The sequence below is a fragment of the Oratosquilla oratoria genome, chromosome 1 (assembly GCF_046742065.1).
Source record: "Oratosquilla oratoria isolate Oo_2021 chromosome 1, ASM4674206v1, whole genome shotgun sequence".
NCBI lineage: Eukaryota > Metazoa > Arthropoda > Malacostraca > Stomatopoda > Squillidae > Oratosquilla > Oratosquilla oratoria.
This window is the reverse complement of record NC_134777.1, coordinates 55,019,134-55,037,263: the sequence shown is the minus strand read 5'-3', so window position 1 is coordinate 55,037,263 and position 18,130 is coordinate 55,019,134. Positions and strand designations below refer to the sequence as shown.

The window sequence follows — 18,130 nt, the reverse complement described above, 5'->3', positions numbered from 1 at the left end:
AAATACATAAGATAATAAGTTGCTCACTTAAAGAAGGAAAAATACCAAGACTGAAAAAATGCTAACATTGTACCAATATATAAAGGAGGAAACAAGGAAAAACCAACTAACTATAGGCCAGTCTCACTAACAAGCACTATAGCCAAAATTTGTGAGAAAATCATCAAGAACAGATAGGTAAAACACTTGAAAGACAACAATACTGTATAATAAACTCAAGACAATTTGGGTTCAGACAAGGAGGATCATGGACCACAAACTTAATATGTTTCTACTCAAGATTAATAGACATAGTGTAAGAAAGGAATGGATGGGCTGATTGTGCCTTCCTGGAATTACAAAAAGCTTTTGACAAAGTACCACACACAAAAAAAAAAAAACTGGAACATATGGTAGGGAATTGAATTGAATTGAATTTTATTCGGATACAATCATACATACAATAAGTACAATACATACAAGACTCATTATTATACACAGTATATATAATTGTACATCCGAGGATGGCACAGAAAGTCAAAAGACTTATTTCCACTGTGGTCCTCATATTACAATTAGGAAAGGATTATCATAGAAAAGCAAGGTTATACGAAGTGTAAATTAGGATTATAAGAAGTGTAAATTAAACATATAAACTATTTTCTTCAGAGAGAACAGTGTCTAAAAGATAACATTTAACTGATTTTTTAAAACTACTTTTAGATACAATTGATTGAATGTTGGTCGGTAAAGAGTTCCAAGCAATAGCACCAGTGTATTTGAAAGTACTTTTCCCTAACGAACTATTAAACCTAGGTACAATGACAGATGACCTACTAGAACGAGTTCTCAGGGTACGAGCATTTCTGACAAGTGTAAACGTATCTGACAAATAACTGGGACAAGAGTCGTTCACAATTTGGTGAACATGATTAATCTTTAACTGAGCAACACGTTTCTCAACAGGTAACCAATTTAACAGTTTAAAATGTGTATAATATAGATGAGTACGTGGATGAATTTTTAAAACGGTCCTGATTAGTTTGTTTTGACATATTTGAAGATTATTCTTAGATTTTTTAGATAGGTTGCTATACCAGGAAGAACAAGCATAGTCAATATGACACTGAACCAGGGCCGAGGCTAGTAACTTCATTGTCTCTACATCTAGGTATTTTTGTATTCTTGCCAAAAATTTTGTTCTGGAGCTGACCCTTTTAATTATTTTTTGTGCCATAACTTCTCCCGACACATTTTGATCAATTTCTGTTCCAAGATATTTGACAACAGACCTAGGTTGAATACTAGTATCATTACATTGGATATTGAAGTTGGGAGCATTTCTGAGTTTTTGATTGGAGCCAAAGAGAATGGATTCTGTTTTACCTAGATGTAGAGACAATTTGTTATCCAACAACCAGTTGCTGACATTCAATAACTCTTCACTGAGTAACGTCTCAATCCTATTTACATCTTTGCCAGAAACTAGTAAGGCTGAATCATCGGCATACAACAGCAGTTTACAGTTCACAGCAGCTTTCATGTCATTCACATACAAAAGAAACAACAGCGGACCTAAAATGCTACCCTGTGGGACACCACAAGGGAACCTACTAAAATGGATGGACTTCCTGATTGGTAGAAAGATGAGAGTAGTGCTCAGAGAAAAATATTCTGGTTGTAAAGAGGTGATCATTGGAGTACTGCAAGGATCTATATTGGCTCCAATAATGTTTGCTATTAATGTGAATGACATGGATGATGATGTGAAATGTTACATGAGCTTCTTTGCTGACAATGTCAAACTGTTAATGAAAGTAAAAACCTAAAAGGATTGCGAATCACTGCAGGAAGACCTGAATAAAGTATGGAACTGGAGTCAGAAATGGGAAGTGGATTTCAATATTAATAAGTGTAGCATAATGGAGTTTGGAAAAAGCAAAAATAGAATATTAGGACAATATAAAATTGGAACCAAGGAGGTAAAGATGGAGAGATTCGAAAAAGATTTAGGTGTAATTATCTCAAACGACTTGTCCTATGATAAACAGAAACAAAATTGTCGGAGAATCCTACAACTTGCTAAGATCAATAAAATAGGTATTTACCTATTTGGATGAAGAAATTATTAAAAAAATATTGGTCACACTGATAAGGCCTAGACAAGAATATGTGGCAACATTGTGGTCACCAAGTACCAAAAACAATATAAAGAAAATAGAAAGAATCCAGAGAGCAGCCACAAAAATGGCACCTGCATTTGCAAACTTGTCATATGAGGAGAGATTGGCTAAACTGGAGTTACCAACTCTGGAGCAGAGGAGAGAGAGGTGACCTACTGACCATCTACAGAACCATGAAGGGCAGAGAAATACTTAATAGAGAGGACTTGTTAAACTGGGATAAGAGAAGCACATGAGGACATGGAAAGAAAATAAAAAAACATAGCTACAGGAGAGATCTGAAGAAAAACATAGAGTGGTGGACACTTGGAACAAACTAGCCTATGAAATAGTGTGCGCAAAAACCATTCATGAGTTTAAGAGCAAACTAGACACTGCGAGATACAAAGGTGAGACACCATGAGCGTAGCTCCCCTTCCCGCAAAATACATACATACATATATATACCAAAGCCTTTTTCCCCCTACACGGGGGGGTAGCCAAAAAGAAAAAGGCATACAACTAGGTAAATAAAACTAGGTAACTAGGTATGCCAACCAGTGTCCTCAATAAAAGTAAAAAGAAGTTAAATGCCCATTTATTCTGTTTAATTTCCCTCATATAAATTTCTTATTGATTTTTATATGCAAAACTTATCATTATTTATTAGTGGTCACTATGTGAGTGACCACTAATATATACCAAAGACTAATGTAAGTTAAAGAAGAATTATTATTTTATACATTATTCACTTACAAAGGTTTGGGAAAGCCTTTATAAATTCCTGTATAATATATGTAGCACCATGGCTGACAGAATGAGGGAGATGACTAAGACTAATAACATTGCAGACCATCACACCCTTCAAGAAACAGTGGTTAAAATAATAGGTAAATTTTTAGAAGTGCAAACCTATGCAAAATAGCAATAGAAAATTATTACTAATTTGATAAATTATAATACATCAACATAATTTGCGATTTTCTGGGTGAAAATCACTTAACAAAAAAGTTGCTAAAATGGATTTACTAACAAACAACGTTGTGGAGGTTGAATGATATGCCACGTTTGTTTTGATAGATGCCAAGGTAAAAGAAATAAAAGGATGATAAATTCATCTATTCTAACCTAACCTACATAACCTAAATTGCATTTAGTAATTTGGTACATCTAATTCTAAAGATCATCCAGGTCATTGTCAACATCATGGATGCCAACAGCCTGATTGTGGAGGTTGAATGATATGCCACGTTTGTTTTGATAGATGCCAAGGTAAAAGAAATAAAAGGATGATAAATTCATCTATTCTAACCTAACCTATTTAATCTAACCTACATAACCTAAATTGCATTTAGTAATTTGGTACATCTAATTCTAAAGATCATCCAGGTCATTGTCATCATCATGGATGCCAACAGCCTGATTATTATTGTACCTCAGGCAATTAACAGATAACGGCAGAACTTTGTGTTCTCTCATAAAGTTCAAGGAAGCTCTATTGTCTTTGTAACAGCACTTATTAATGTCACCTGGGGCTGGAGAACACCTGGTGCACAATGTGAAAGCCATCATCTAACTGACAGTGACTGGACTGGACAGACGACATGGCATCTCGATCCTATGCATGCAGCTTCATTCAATAGTGTATTTGTTTTAGCAAGGTTTTTGTTATTTATTTCTGCCAAGAAAAACGTCTATTACGTTGATGTATTATAATTTACAAAATTAGTAATTTATTTTCTAATGCTATATGATGTAAGTGTGCACTTCTAAAGAAATACCAAATAATATTCAAGGTATTATTTTAGTTGTGCACACCTACATGATATAGCATTAAAAAATTAAATATTAATTTTGTAAATTATATTACATAAATGTAGTACAGGTAGTCGTCGACTTACGACCGAGTTCGGTTCCGACAGACAGTTCGTAAGTCGATCTTTATATATATATACAGTATATATTACCCTTTAAATATTTTTGTTACTGTATATATATATTGTATATTATATTTAGCATACTGAAATAATCTTAGCATCTTTGAACTATGTTGTAAAGTATTTCTTAACCTTTTTATAATTTTATCTGATTTTCTTTGGGAAACGTAGCCTAGGCATAAGCATACTGAATAAAATCCTATCATCTTTAACCTATGATATCTAATACTGTACGAGTATTTTCTAACCTTTTTATTATTTTACCATCAGACTTTCTTTAAGAAACGTATGCATACTGAATAAAATCTTATTATCTTTGAGCTACGTTGTTTATTCATTAACTTTTTTATAATTTTCGTTAGGAAACGTAGCCTAGGCCTACGCATACTGAATAAAGTCCTGTTATCTTTGACCTACAAATACTTTTTTGTTGGTTACAATAAAATCATTGCAAGGCAAAATTCGGATATTTTTTTTTATTTCAAAACCCATTCTTTTCGTTTACGTACTGTACCGAAAATATTGTTATCGACAACGGACTAGGCATAAACAAAGTTTACAGTTACATTTTATTAATCGCAAAACATAAAAATACAAAATGCTGTACCGAAAATATTGTTATCGACAACAGACTAGGCATAAAAAAGTTTTACTCTTACATTTTATTAATTGCAAAACATATAAAAATACAAAATGCAAGGCAAATTTAGGAATTTTTTTTATTTCAAAACACATTCTTTCCGTTTACGTACTGTACCGAACATACTGTTATCGACAAACTAGCCTAGGCATAAAAAAATATTGTTACATTTTATTAATTGCAAAACATATAGAAATACAAAAATACAAAATGCAATGCAAAATTAGGAAAGACTTTACTTCAAACAAAAAATTGAAAGAATATTTAGCTGGCTGGGATGCCGACGCTGTCGGCAGCCTGCCAAAACTATCGTACTAGCGTCTCGCGGTGTGCGGAGTAATTGTTCTGCGCTGCCAGACATAACATTGCAATTCTATTACTCTATTAAATGTTAAATATTATTGCACTATCTCGTGGTCGTAAAGTCGATCAGTCGTAAGTCGACAACTACCTGTATATGATTTTCTAAATGGAGAGAGAAAGAGAGAAAGAGAGAGAGAGAGAGAGAGAGAGAGAGAGAGAGAGAGAGAGAGAGAGATAGAGAGAAAAAAAAATGCTGCAAGCAAATCTACTAATGAACAAAGCTGCTAGGGTACAGTATAGATGCCATGCTGCTGTCTGTCCAGTCCAGTCACTGTCAAACAATGGCTTTCACGTTGAGGACCGCGAGTTCTCCAACTCCAGGTGACGTTAAGCACTGATACAAAGATGGGGCTTCCTTGGACTTTATGAGAGAACACGGGGTTCTGCTGTTGTCTGATAATTGCCCAAGGTACAATAATAATCAGGCCATCAGCATCCGTGATGAAGATGACCTGGATGATCTTTAGAATTTGAGGTATGGAGTTACTAAATATAAATTAGGTTACATAGGTTAGTTAGGTTAGGTTAGGTTGTTAGAATAGATGAAGTTATCATCCTTTCATTTCTTTGACCTCGGCATCTATCAAAACAAACACCGTGTATCATTCAACCATCACAACTTTGTTCATTAGTAAATCTGTTTTAGCAAATTTTTTGTTATGGATTTCTAGCAAGAAAATCATGTATTACGTTAATGTATTATAATTTTCTATTGCTATGTCGCATAGGTATCCACAACTAAAAATTTACTATATTTAAATTCATATCCCTAACACACCCTGAAAGGAGTTGCATATACTCAAAGTGTAAATGAAACTAACTGATGCTCAATATTAAAGCACAAAGTTGACATGCATTTTCTGATTATATACATATATACACCATATAGGAGATGTGAAACACTGCACTGCCATTGGTCATTTCCTGACTAGATCTGAATATGGTAATTAAAAAATACAGTATTGTGACTGGCTATTGTTACACACACTATGAAGTAAACTGGGGGGGGGGGAACTGTCACTGTACCTGTCCTAAATCATTATGACCTAAGACCACATACAGAATGGCTAGTCTATGATTTGACTCCCTCCAATGTTATTAATTTGTAAGCAGTGTTATGAGAAATAGACATCTGGGAATGGATGCTATGAAAAGGTTATATGAAGGAGTGATTGTGCCAACAGCACTGTATGGGGCAGAAACATGGAACATAAAGGAAGAAGAGAGAAGGAGTTTGAATGTGTTTGAGATGAAATGTCTGAGAAGTATGATGGGGGTTACTAGGCTAGATAGAGTGAGAAATAAGGCAGTGAGGAGGAAAACAGGGGTGGAAAGGGAGTTAGGAGATAGGGTTAATGAAAGAGTATTAGGATGGTTTGGACACATGGAAAGAATGAGTGAAGAAAGATTAGTAAAAGAAGTGTGGAAGGCAGAGGTGTAAGGAGTGAATATGAGGGGGCGTCCTAGGATGAGATGGATGGATGGGGTGAAAGGGGCATTACAAAAGAGAGGAATGTCAGTTGAGGAAGAATGGGAGAGGACAGAGGATAGGAGTGAATGGAGAAGGATTGTGTATGGATGATGCTGTGATGCATGAGGGGGAGTGGGTGGGGTGTGGGGTGTGAGGAAGTATGTATGAGAAATAATTTGATGCAGCCCGAGGGGATTTCTCCCCGTCTTCTCCTTTTCTGCATGAGGGGACGGAGAGAGGGGGGTCACCAAATTAACCTCTTCACTCCGAGGCACATCGCACGTCTGGCAGCATTAGCTGCCTGACGTGCAATGTTGCGTCATAATAATCCCATTATAAAAAATAAAGTCAGTGCTCAATCGTTCGTTCTCTTTCACCCGTGTATTTTGATAACCATAGAAAATTGATGAAGCCAGTTTAGAGAGAATGGAAATTACGTAGGTACAACTACAATAAATATAATCAAGATGCTGATGTCGGCATCATCGAGTACCCACTTGCTCCTCATGCTGCCTACGTAGGCGTCACCGTATGGAAGTGGTTAATGAAGCGGCCTTGCTGTGGATGTGCTGTATCTAACGACACTGCTTCTGACCCAGGGCAGTGGACAGGATGCAGGAATGACCCATCATCCAGGAGGTGTCAAGATGAGAGGGAGGGAGGAGGATGGAGGGGGAGTGGAATATGTAGGGGATGGAATGGGTGGGAGTGGTTTCTATGCCTTTTTCTTTTTGGCTACCCCCCATGTAAGGGGAAAAAAAAAACTTTGGTATATGTATGTAATTATTTTCCATGGAATTAATCCACGTATTCACAAAAAAGCAAAATGAAAAATGGATTATTTCTGCACTATCCTTAACAAATTCCTTTAATTTTGAAACATTCAAAAAGCTATTCATGTTCTGGTACAATTAAAAGGTATGATGCATGTTAACAACTGGAATGACTTGTCAAAGTGGGTGGTCAATGCAGAGTCAATAGAAAAATTTGAAATGATAAACTGATATAATATGGTAAGGCCTGAAACAAAATTTTGATTATAAGGCACAAATAACCACCACGGCCACCACACGTGTCTATTGAGTTTCTTTCATAACATTACGGGAATATCTGTGAGTATATTGTATTGGATGTATGCAATAAGACACTACCTTGAGCTTACCAATCACGAGTACCGAAGATGTACTAACCTCCGGAGAGATCTAGATACTGTCTATGCCTGGGCCTCAAGAAATAAGGGTCTCACTATTTGCCAAACAAACCGAACAAAACCGATAAAAGCCAAACATACCAACAAAACCCAAAAACAAGGACGGTTTTTGCTCAAATGCACACTTCTATATATATATGGTTGCATTATTTGAACTATTTTCTTTAAAAATGTGATTTCCATGTACAGTAAACTCGCGCTTATCTGAAAGCGTTTTAACCAAATAATCGCATTAACCGAACATTTTCTCAATACGGTAGCCATCACTTCAACCGAACGTATTTGGATCTCAACCGAACATTCAAACACCCCGCCGCCTCTTCCGCCATCCCCCACACCACCCGCAAGCTTCACCAAGTGCTCACACGGTGGCAGCACACTCCATGTTTACACCTGATCGGCTGTTTGGCGGTACATACATTCGTGAGTCCTCTCGGTGACGATACAGTATCACAAGCTCTCCATAAACATTTTCTCTTTATATTCTATAGAATATGTTTATGAGCTATTATAAGCATTTCCATGTGTATGTTAAGTTTACAGGTACGAATATGGCAGCTGACATTACCGCATAAAACTCTACGGGAATGAAACATACAAAGTCGGATTAACCGAACATTTCGATTAATCGGACATTTCTAATCCCCCTTGGAGTTCGGATAAGTGGAAGTTTACTGTAATATGATCAAAGAGAAGTTTCGTTTTTATCCTCTGCAAAATTACCGAACACAGCTACGATTCGACCCAGCCCGCCGTCTATGATCACTGGTGGTATGGATCAAACTACACTCTTAAGTTTCTTACTATTGTGATATTAGTGTAATAGACTGCATATAGTTGAATTATTTCAACTATTTTCTTTAAAATGTGTTATGTCATACTGCAGAGGCTAAAACATAACTTCTCTTTGGTCAAATTACATGAAAATCAAACATTTTAAAGAAAATAGTTGAAATAATTCAACTATATGCAGTCTATTACACTAATAACACAACAGTAAGAAACTTAAAAGAGTGTAGTTTGATCCATACCACCAGTGATCATAGACGGCGGGCTGGACGAATCGTAGCTGTGTTCGGTAATTTTGCAGAGGATAAAAATGTAACTTCTCTTTGATCATATTACATGGAAATCACACATTTTAAAGAAAATAGTTCAAATAATGCAACCATATATATATAGAAGTGTGCATTTGAGCAAAAACCGTCCTTGTTTGGGTTTTGTTGGTTTGTTCGGCTTTTATCGGTTTTGTTCGGCAATTAGTGAGACCCGAGAAATAATATGGTCTTCAATGAAGACAATTTTAAAATACTGCAACATGGCCCACATCAAGAAATAAAAACTAACACAAAACTACTCATAGAAGGAGGCCATGAAATCAGCGCACTATAGATTGCCAAATGCCTGGGGGGGGTACATCTGGGAGAAGACTGCACCTTTCATCACCACATAGCTGAAATGGTGAGAAGAGCGAGAGGGATGACAGGTTGGGTACTCAGAACCTTCTCTACCAGGGAACCCAAAATAATTGACCCTTTGGAACACCATGATACAACCACTCTTAAACTACTGTTGCCAGCTGTGGTCACCTCACAAATGGGGAGAAGTTCAGCAGCTGGAGGCTGTCCAATGGTCCTACACCAGGAAAATCAAGGAAATGCAGAATTTAAACTACTGGGAATGTCTAAAAAAGTTGGGGCTCTACTCTCAACAACGAAGAAGAGACCAGTATCGTGCCATCTATGTGTGGAAGGTAATTGAAAGAAAGGTACCAAATCCGGCACCCCATTCCCTGCAGTTGTACTAGGTAGGTCAAACACCACCAGAGGCGCCATCGTCGATGACGAGCACAATAGCGCGTCATTTTATGCGCACGCCATTCAAACGGCCAAATTTATATACTGCGGAAAAGTTAATTAAAAAAAATGTTGTGCGAGTGTATTTACTACGATCGTAGTAAATTTCAAACATTCACATCATCAGTTACATGTCGGTCAATAAAAACATAAGATAAACATGGCGGCCTGCATTCAGCAGTAAATCGAAAATTGGTATATGTTTCAACGTAAAAGATGAGCTAACATATTTACGGTTGTGGCAATTGACCAAAATAAAGTAAAACTACTAGTATCGCAAATTATTTTAATACCAAAATAAAGGCAGCTTGTTACGGTAGAGCTGAGAAATCGGAGGTTTTAATTAGTTTTTTTCTATCGGGTCGGATTATCGGATAACAACATCAACATCAACCCGCCATCTTATCAAACTTCACTCTATTAAGTTTCTTACTATTATGTTATTAGCGTAATAGACTTATAGTTGAATTACTTGAACTATTTTCTTTATAATGTGTGATTTTCATGTAATTTGATCAAAGAGAAGTTACGTTTTTATCCTCCGTAATATTACGGACCACAGCTACGATTCGTCCTGCCCGCTATCTATGATCACTGGTGGTATGGATCAAACAACACTATTAAGTTTGTTACTATTGTGTTATTAGTGAAATAGCTTGCATATAGTTGAATTATTCAAACTATTTTCTTTAAAATGTGTGATTTTCATGTAATTTGACGGTATTCGTAGCTGTGGTGGGTAATTTTGCAGAGGATAAAAACGTAATTCTATGATCAAGTTACATGGAAATCACACATCTTAAAGAAAATATGTCAAATAATGCACCCATATGCTAAATTTTTATATAAATTGTGCCTGTCAGTAAAAACCGTCATTATTTACGTTCGATCGGCGATTCGTCAGACCGCATGTTTCGGCCCGATTTCCGGGGACAAAATAGGCCTGATTTAATTCCATTCAAAATGCAATATCTCGAGAACAAGGACAGCTAGATGGATAATTCAAATTGCATTATACTCATAGCGACTTTTTGCATCCCATGAGAACTACTTCAGCTCAAATATCAGGAATTCCATTTTCATGTTGACCTAGCTAGTTGTACAGAACTAAAAGATCAGGGAGGAAAATAACAAGAAAAACCTTACCAACCAAAGCTCCTACAATTATCAATACTCTGCTAGTGAATAGCCTGAGCCATGAGGGTCCAATGATCTTTAATGCCTCCCGAGGGATATAAGAGATATCACCAACTATACAGTAGACAGACTCAAGAACTGGATAAGTTCCTTTCAGTTGTACCTGATGAACCACCTGTACCAGGCTATTCTATACTGCCAAATCACGAATGCCGGTCAACAAACACTATACCAGACCAGGTGGCCTTAAAGGAATTGGACGCCAGGAATGGTAACAGTGGCGGATCACCGTAGCTGTGAAAAGGTCTTCTAGACCTCTCCAAGGCAAGTAGGTACGAGTAACGAGAGCTTGATTTACATCGGGGAGCCATCTCACGCAAGTTTCACTTATAACTCTGATCACAAAAAAAATTCGAAGTCAATCAACTGTCCATAGGTAATGCACCTAACGTCATGTTAAACAACGATTATCTATTCAACTGCATTTCATCATATTCAGTTAAATATGCTACATTACTATTAAAGAACGTGGTCAGTTATTTCTTTCCGTCTCCCAAATTATAGCTTCATCTTTGTGAAAACTACAAAAAATACCATCATCCACATTAACAACAAGCAAATTATGCTGAACAGTATAATAGATAACACCTACCTCAGTAATAGGAGAAAGTAATAATAATTCTAAGGTTAAAACTTATCCCCACTTTATTTCCACGGATTTTGTTTGTTTATACTCTTACTCAAGGTTGGTAGTTCCGACTGAATTATTTGAAGATATACAATAGGATTTACGTAACTAGGAAAATATAAATCCAATAATAATTTGTATTTAAATAATATATCAAACAAAATGATAAGCTGTCCACAAGTAGTATGAAAATGAATAGTACATTTATTTTTGAGTATTTTCATACCGTTGATTTATGAGACATATTCGCCAGTCTTTCTGGAATATTCAATTTACTGCTTTTGTAGTTACCATATTTAAATAGCATATTTCGACATTTTCTACGATGATACCACTTTTCCATAAAAATCTACCGATGTCGACCCAATTGAACTTCCGGATCAGTCATGATCACTCATGAAAGTTACCTTGAAGGGAAAGATTGTTCCTATTCAAAGCAATTATGTACTTTAGTGATGTACATGCGATGGAAGTTTGCAACAATAGTTTCAGACTTATTCTGAACAATATTTGCGATCAATGTAATATGTGTATGTAAAGAACATTAGTAAGAATTTTATATCTATATGAACGAATATTTATCATGTTAGTTTTCTTTCTGGGTGTATTTCTTTGAAATGTATATATATCGTGTATCAATTAGGTACAAATTCCTGTCCAATAGTGTTCTGGCGGGGTAGAACCAGAGAAACAATAAGAACAATTATCAGTTGACCTTTGCAAAAAAGATGGCGCCTCGTTTTAAATCTCGTGACAAAATCATTGGAGGAACAAGCGTTGCCTCTGCATTTGTTTACTTTGACAATTAGTAAATAATGTGTGTTTTGATGCCTGTTCAACTGTTGGTATTAGAACAAGTAATTACAGTTAGGTTATGAAACGAAACGAAAAACATGGGTTAATTACTTCGTGAGTTATCCAAAGTTAAAGTATATAATAATTATATACATAAATCATAATTATAATAATTATGATTTATGTCTGACTCAGTGAGTCAGTCCAATAAAATTAGAATTACAAAAGTATAGTCTTCATTTACAGATACTTAGTCTTAGATTGATCAGGTAGTGTCATTGGGTATTATTCTAGTTCTTATGTTGGAACAGCCTGTGAGATTTCTTATGTGCTTTGGGAATGCATTTGCCTGATTTGGGCCATTGTTGATAGTAGGTGAGACTGGTGGCAAGAAGAGTTTTGAATCTCTGCCTGGGGCTGATGTGGAAAGAGATTGAATTTGTCACTGGCATCCTGTGTGGGCATTAATTCTGGTATGCATTTGGATAATAGAAGCAGGGTCAGGCACCAGTTTTTCAAGAAATTTTTAGGTGTGCACACCTACATGATGTAACAATAGAAAATTGATAATTTAGTAAATTATGATATATCAATGTAATATGCAATTTTCTTGGCAGAAATCAATAACAAAAAAGTTGCTAAAACCAATTTTATAATGAATGAAGTTGCAACGGTTGAATGATATGCCATGTTTGTTTTGATAGATACTGAGGTCAAAGAAATGAAAGGATAGATTTGTCTATTCTTACCTAACCTAAGTAACCCACGTAACCTATGTAATTCGGTACCTCAAATTTTAAAGATCATCTGGAGCACAAGAGAATGTTATAGTGGAATCAAGTTAAGCTGAATATTTTTTGCCCAGCCTTACAGGAGTGGTCTAATTATTTAGACCAGCACTTTTTAACCTTTTCCCTTTGCAGAACACTCCATACTTTCAGGGAATCCTTACAAAAATATATATATATTTACTCATACCTTATTTTAACAGACAAAAGGGGGGAAACACTGGTTCAATGATACTGATTGTCCGCAGACACTGTCACAAATCTGTAGTGGCTAATATCAACAATTACATTATAAAAGAAATAGAAATACTATGGTACTATTCTTTCAATCAAGCACACCATCCAATCTGACAAGGCAAAATACCTGCACACTATAAATATATGCAATAATACAGTAAATTCAAATTTTTTAGTTTAAGGCAAGACATACTGGTTTTTGAGCGAACATTTTTGAAATCCATGAAATTGTGTTAAACACTGAAAAATCCTTCCATAGTCTGGGAATCCTCCTGCAAAGTTTGAAAATTGCATCTCTTCATTTAATATGTTTTTTAAACGTTTAAAGGGCCTGGGCGTGGTTTGTTTACATACGGACATTTAATTGTAGCATAACTGTTATTCTGTTTTTTACGCCGTCTTTTTACGATTTTTCATTATTTTTTATGATGTTACTTAGTTCAACAGTCTGGCGCTATCTGGCATGTTTTTCTTTACCCGTCTGATCTGATTAGTCTCAAACAGAGCCCTTCAGTCATGTGTCATATGTCCAGAGTGCTTTCAAAGTTAATTATTGTGTGCTTTCACCCTTTATTTTGCCTTATTTATGTGAATATTTAGCTTCCAGGGATTGAAATAATTTAGAACAATGCCTAAAGTAAAGAAACATATATGCCAGAGACATAAAAATCTTGAAATAGCAAGAGAGAAGGCGAGAAAGCTAAAGAAAGTGAGTGTGTTCCTGTGGATGTGGCCAAATCTGCTGAGCCATCTAATGCACAAAAAAGAAAAAGTTTGGTTTTAGAGACTGATACAGTGAATCTAAATAGTGTAAAAAGAGAAAATATCATTACTTCTAAGGATGACATAACAGAATTAGTCAAGAGTGAGGTGAACATAAAATTTATCCACCACCAGATAGATATTTATTATACAGTAAAATGTGAATGTGGACATATCATATTTGACAATACTTGCAAAAAAACTGAAATGAAAAAAGGTGAAAAATATTATCCTCTAACCTGTATGCTCGTTTACTGTATGATGTTATTGGGAGTAGGTTATGATGGAGCAGATAAACATATTTCTTTTCTGAATCTTCGTACATTTACCCAAGCAACGTACATTCGTTATGCAAAATATATTACAAAGATTGCTCTAGATAATACAGATAAAATTCTAAGTGTGTAGAAATAAAGTCTATGAACATAAATTGAAGAAAGAGGGTGGTTTGGTTGGTGAAAAAATGAATGTGGATGTGACTTTTGATTGGTCCTGGCACAAGAGGGGCCATAAATCTAACTTTGGAGTAGGGGCTGTTATTGATGTGGATCTTGGGTATGTAATTGATTATCAAGTTTGTTCGAAACTGTGTGATATGTGTAAAAGTAAGCGCACCCAAATGAAAAATGTGAAAGAGGAAGAGAGAAAGGACAAGGAGGCAGAGTATGAGACTTGGAAAGTTGAGCACAAGAATGTTTGTGATGTGAATTATGAAGGTGCCTCAGGTGGCATGGAGAAGAAAACAGCAATAGAAATGTGGCAAAGATCTGAAAATCTAAGGTACAGAACATTTGTGTCAGATGGTGACAGCACAGCTTATAAGGCTGTTTGTAGTCTAAATAATGAGAAAGGCCCATATGGAGAAGAGTGCAAAGTTGAGAAGCTAGAATGTGTAAATCATGTATCGAAAAGGTTGGGAACTGGTTTGAGGAATGCAAAACAGACGAGTAAAGGAAAAATGGGAGAGAAAAACAGACTAACAGATGTAGTGATTGACAACCTGCAATTTTACTTTCAATTGTCCCTGAAGAGATGAGAAAGGAAATCTTGTCTACTTTTTATCATTGCTCATCAACAGATGACAACCCTCAGCATCATATGTGTCAACAAGGCTCTAGTAGTTGGTGTTTTTATAACAAGTCACTAGCCAATAATGAAAAACCAAAACCCCACAATGAAATGCTAGTCTATTTTCACCTGGAAGAAAAGGAGTTGGCCCTTGTAAAGGCAGTATATGAGAGACTTACTACAGATGAAATGATGAAAAAGTGTCTGCCAAGTTTGACCCAAAATAGAAATGAACATCTTCATTCACGTATTTGGCGAATCTGCCCCAAGCATAGACCTACCTCGGCTAGGATGGTTAAATTTGCATCTGCAGTTGCAATATCAGTCTACAATGTGGGTTACCTCAAGAGTAACATTGTCAGCTTACTTGGGGCAGAATTCACTACCTCCATAGAGAAATATCTTATAAAGAAGGACAAATATATGGACTCCCCAGTAAGAAAGAGAATGAGGAACGATAACCTGAGGCATGGGATGAAGAAGAAGGTGCAAGATTACCTCGCAGGTGGATTTTAAGGACTGCACCACACACCACAACAAAAAACGCCTCTTTTCTAAAATGTCAGTTATTCTTCTTTAATTTCTGACTATTCAGCCATTTCTCAACCAATTTACTTCATTCTTGTATTGATCTGTTGGTTATTCATTTTTCTTTCTAATGTATTGGACAGAAATTCATTATCAGTTATTTTTTAATTATTATTTTTTTTTTTTTGCACAAACCGCTGAAAAAAAGTGTCCAAATTAAGCGATTCTGTTAATATTTTTTTTTTCGCCCAGTTATTATTACATATACGAAAAAGTTAGTACAAGTTGTTGGGGTATCTTTCATGTCTTTACACACCAGTTTTGAAGATGATAGGAAAAATATTTTTGTCGTTTTGAGCGACTATCGAAAGGCTATTTTTTATTAATAATTTTTTTTTCTTTCCATGTACCATCATGAAACTCTCTACACATGTGAGTAGGTACAATACCTTGCTTCTATTAAAATTTGAAGCTTATAAGCCTGTATTTTGATGCCCTACAAAAAAACCGATATATCTTCCCTAGTTTAAGATTAGATTTACCTTGGATGGAGAGATGCCATGATCATATAGTGAGACTGAGAGTATATTTTGTCTGTTGCCTCTGATATCTGTTAAATGGAGGTTCATTATCAATCTCTCTCTTTCATGAACTTAAAGCTCTTAAGACAAACATGATACATTTTCCTGATATCTGTTCTAAGCAAAAAATAGCATACAGTTTCTCATGTTTATTCACAATGATAAAAAAGATATATAAATATAAAAAAGATTATCCAGAAAATGTATTTGCCTATATTTGACCTATTTATCACTATTTCTTCTGGAAACCGAAGCCCTCTCTTGTGGAACCCAGATTGATAAACACTGATTTAGACCCTATGGAATAGAGTTCAATAACCCTCCAAGGACAGAAGCTGTCTTATTTAGCCATTGCCAGTTTTATATTAAGTTGGTAGTCTTTGAAGGGCATGCTAAGGTAAATGTCATATATGGCAGCATGTTACTTGTAATAAGTTATTACTAGGACCAATGATGCGTAGTTGCAAATGATGGTCCTGCAAGACAGATATCAGAGAGGATCATTTCTTTGCCACCCATCTTCATAACTTGTCAACAGTCTTGCTTACATCTGGAGATGTATCTCTGAGGAGCTGATATTTTCTGGGCTGACCTTAAATCTGTTAATTTAAACTTATATCTTCCACCTTTTCACACAAGAAGGCCTGTCAACTGCACTATTACCACTGTCATAAGCTGGTGAAATAGAAACTCACTAATATACATGCATATAACATGGATGAATGGTCATCCCTATTCCTTGCTGTTCTGCTTGGGTCAAAGGCAATGCAGTAATATAGTATGTCCACAACAAGGACTAACATCCAGAGCTAGTTTACTCCCACAGCTTCATTATATGAAAAAAAAAAAAAAAAAAAAATTGTCAAAAACCTGATAGGGAAAATGAGCAAGAATGTATACTGAAATCAGTAGTAAGCATAGACTTTATTTAGTAAAAGGAAACTAATCACAGTCTAAAAACAGTTCTTGAGAACCACACGACTGCTGCAGCATGGTTTCCAGCAATCAAGAAAACATAGACACCTTACAAACTACATGAAAAGTGCTGAAAATAGTAACAGGATGCACTAAAACCACCCCAATAGAACATCTATTTACAGAAACCAGAATATCACATGAAAATGTTGGGTACACAAATATATGCAAAACAACTCAACCCTACCCATTCATCATGTTCCATCACATGAGGACGACCAACTAAGTGCATCGGTCAGATGACTGCAACTCGAGTTTTTGTGCAGAAAGGTTGGCAGTGGTTGTCCATGTAGCATATATATTGAAGTCTGAATGCAGTGCACAAGCAGATGCTTAGAGTGGTCAATCTCTTATGTAGTGGATGATTAAAGTCATTGGTATCAACCACCTATATATGTGCTTAACAAGCATCTCTATTGCCTGCCTCCTGTGCTAATGGCGGTACATCCATCACTACTGTACCTGAAGTGACTTGCAGTAATCTCACAAAACAACATGCATCCTGTGGTTTAGGTGCAACAAGTTAAGATGCTGCTCCAGCCAACCCACCAATATACTACATAAGATTCAGCTGCCTCATCAAGCCACCAGTCTGATTTGGCCAGTGATCTGGGGAAGGATCATACATCAGCACTTGTCACAAATCAGCTAGCTACAACAAACAATCATACTTACATTTTTTTTTTATCTTTTCTTAAATTTGCTGCTAAATATCTTGATCTTCTATTTTTGTTTTACCTCTTTGTTCTATTAAGAAGATAGTTCAAAGTGCACATTTTAGACCAGAACTGAATAAAGATTGGATGTATTATAGTTTTGAATGTAACTTGTTAATTTTGCAGGCTATAGAGTATGGCACCCTAATGGTGGACAGTTTGTCCTTGGCTAAGAGGGGACAGAAGCACCTGAATCTGACTTCATACCTCAGGTATGCATTTTGTGTGTGAAAGATT

General features: G+C 35.9%; 2 protein-coding genes across 15 annotated transcripts in view; one reads left to right on the top strand and one right to left on the bottom strand.

Annotated features, from left to right (window-relative positions):
* Ssu72 (Ssu72 CTD phosphatase) overlaps positions 1-11,561 on the bottom strand; it is a 100,228-nt gene extending 88,667 nt beyond the window's left edge. The window contains exon 1 of the mRNA XM_076183753.1: positions 11,408-11,561. The gene's annotated coding sequence lies outside the window, so the exon portion shown is untranslated. The remainder of the gene's footprint in view (positions 1-11,407) is intronic.
* Positions 1-18,130, top strand: part of LOC143024740 (succinate--CoA ligase [ADP/GDP-forming] subunit alpha, mitochondrial-like) — a 53,009-nt gene that overhangs the window by 9,148 nt on the left and 25,731 nt on the right. For 8 of the 14 annotated variants that reach the window (XR_012966317.1, XR_012966309.1, XR_012966311.1 and 5 more), the window contains exons 1-3: positions 11,675-11,973; positions 13,864-15,654; positions 18,020-18,105. The gene's annotated coding sequence lies outside the window, so the exon portion shown is untranslated. Of the gene's footprint in view, positions 1-10,920; positions 11,192-11,674; positions 11,991-12,012; positions 15,655-18,019; positions 18,106-18,130 lie in introns of those variants that run through there. The other 6 variants (XR_012966305.1, XR_012966302.1, XM_076184462.1 and 3 more) reach the window with 6 other exon arrangements.